Here is a 3,028-nt window from a genome sequence, read left to right as displayed (position 1 = left end):
TAGATTCATCTAAATCTCGCTCTTGTAGGGGTAAGATATTTTAGAACCTTCTTACCAAGGGTTCTTATTATGGAGGGAGCTTTCAATAAAGGAGTTAAAAATTTAAGTATCACTCTCTCCATCTTCGTCTTCTTTGAAGTTCTTTCGGGTGGTCGAAGACGGTTCAGTATGAGCTTCCAATTATTGGTCTCTTGAAAACCTACACACCCAAAAGAAAAGCAAACCTCCCATAAGAATGTAATATAAGAAGGAACTAGAACTATATTAGTATGAATTGAGTATGTATCAAAAAATGAATCACATCCAACAAAATCAATTATAGGTACATCTATGAAATTTTATAAAAGATCACTAAGAATACTAACCTTGCATTATTGAGATGTACCTGAAAGTTCTAAATAATGGGATGTGACTTCTTCAGAATTATGTAGTGGCTCTATCTCTGACTCAAATGGTGGTGCTTTTGAAAATGGTGATTCTTGGGGCTTTCTTCTATTGCACAAGTCCCTACACAATTATCATCAACCAATTCCATTCTTACACATTCCATAGTATCAATTGGTTGTGTGACCAAAGGAGGTGATCCTTGGGACATTTCCTCCATAGTACATGTCTCTACACTTTTATCCACCACATCATCATCATAAGTAGTGAAGAGTCCACTAACATCAATATCATCAATAGAGGAATCAACAACTTTATTGGAATTTTGTAGTAGTAGTCGAAAAGCTAAGATTCCCTGTTGTACCATTAGCTCTTCAGAATCTTGTGCTGTGGTCTTCATCTGATTAGGAGCAAGAGTATCTGAGTTTTGGGAGTCCTCCCAAACAATCGGCGCATCTAATTATGAATGATGTGGTGCATCTAATGAAGAATCATCCTGAAAATCTGACGAACTCTGATTTACTTGGGAAGTATACTCAACAATTTGTATGTAGTTGTAGTCCTAATTTTGTTGATTCATCCAAAAGTGATTATAATGTTGAGGAGGGTCAGAGATCTGCTGTTGGAATAATGACTACTCACTCTGCTCTGAAATTAGCTGGGGTTAAAGGTACTGAATTTGATGATCTTCCCAGTCATAACCATAAGTATCAGGATCTTGCTCATATGTATCTTGATGTTGAGGTTGAACCAAACACTGAAGTTCCGGAGTTATAACTGTCTTTTGAAAAAAATGGCAAATAGCAGCTGGATGAGATGTGCTACCACACACTCCACAAAGGAACTCAAATTCATCATCTTCTGAGTCATAATTTTTATAGATGGAAGATCTTGCGCTCATGGGTGTGAAAAATTCTCTTGAAGCCCTGCTTGACATGTTAGTGCTCAAGATATCTAAAAAAAAATTACAAGAAAAACTAAAAATGCAGAATTAAAGACAAGAAATAAAATGCATAATGAAAAGCAAGAAGAGAAATGCAAAAAGAGAAAGAAAAATGTCTAGAGTAACTCATATGCTAATCAACTAATGTTAATCGAAAACAGTCTCCGGCAACGACGCCAAAAACTTGTTGACCTCCGCAAGTGTACGGAAATGTCGCAAGTAATATAAAAGATTATCGTATCACAGGGACTGTTGATTAAGCACTAGTTAACTTCGCACGGCGAATTATCTAGACAATCGAAAAGTGGTCTACAAATGTTAGGATAAGAAATAGAAGAGAAAAGAAAGAGAGTAAAGAGGGAGAGAATGAGCGTAGTGAATGGAGGGGAATAGATACTAGGATTTCGGTTTCTTTGTGATGTTATTCAATGTAAATGATCTACCAAATCTTATTACTCAATTGTCCACCATTTGTAGAAGGTTACCGGTTCTCTCTTGCAAAAGACAACCGGCTTAGGACTGAAATCTATACCTAAATACAATCAATTAGATATGAGCCTATGTTGTCCTTACACGGGCATGTTCCTGTCACGAAGATCCCTCGAAAAATCAACATAGAAATCATTCTCTCAACCCATAATATATAAAGATTATTGCATAAATCTATCCTACCCTCTTGAATTATCCTATTTCCCTCCTAAAGCTCATCCCTCAAACGTCCTTACACGGGCTTGCACCTTACGCGTGCTTCCCTCGGAAAATCGAGTGAGAGATAATCTTTACAAGATCCATAAGACATTCAAACAATCAATCAAGAATGTGAATTAGGTCGGCCTAGGACTGAAATCTATACCTAAATGCGATCAATTAGATATGAGCCTATGTTGTCCTTACACGGGCATGTTCTTGTCACGAAGATCCCTCGTAAAATCAATATAGAAATCATTACCTCTCAACCCATAAGATATAAAGATTACTACATAAATCTATCCTACCCTCTTGAATTATCCTATTTCCCTCCTAAAGCTCATCCCTCAAACGTCCTTACACAGGCTTGCACCTTACACGTGCTTCCCTCAGAAAATCGAGTGAGAGATAATCTCTAAAAGATCTATAAGACATTCAAACAATCAATCAAGAATGTGAATTAGGTCCAAATCACAACAATACATCCAAGATTTAATTGATACAAATAGGAAAAAATCATAGAAATAGGGAATTGGCAAATCCACAAGAGTTTGCACACAATCACATTGCATCAAACAAGAACAATGCATCAACAAGTCATTGAATAGAATCATGGCAAAAATCTACATAGTTTTACATCATTCATCACATCACAAATACTTCCTACATCCTAGATCTAGAGATCTACTCCATTGCGAAGGAAGAACATCCCCAAAACATATAGAAAAGCATACTTACAACCCTAGATTTGAGAAGAAGGGGAAGAAGAGATGCTTGCCGATGATTCCGATGTCTTGGGGATGCCTCCTCGCTCCGGAGTTGGATAGATCGCCAAGGGATGGAGGATAATGGAGCTCTAGGGTTTCCCCCTAAGGGGAGAACCCTTCCCCCAAGGAGAGGGACGAAGTCCCAGATCCAAAATCTCCCAAGATGAGTCAAAGAATGGGGATCTTGACTCTTATATACCTCCTCTAAACTGCCCAGGAAAACCAGGAAAACAGGGGTCCGGTAAAC

This window comes from Zingiber officinale, chromosome 3B, assembly GCF_018446385.1.
Source record: "Zingiber officinale cultivar Zhangliang chromosome 3B, Zo_v1.1, whole genome shotgun sequence".
Taxonomy (NCBI): domain Eukaryota; kingdom Viridiplantae; phylum Streptophyta; class Magnoliopsida; order Zingiberales; family Zingiberaceae; genus Zingiber; species Zingiber officinale.
Note: the sequence above shows the minus strand (reverse complement) of the source record.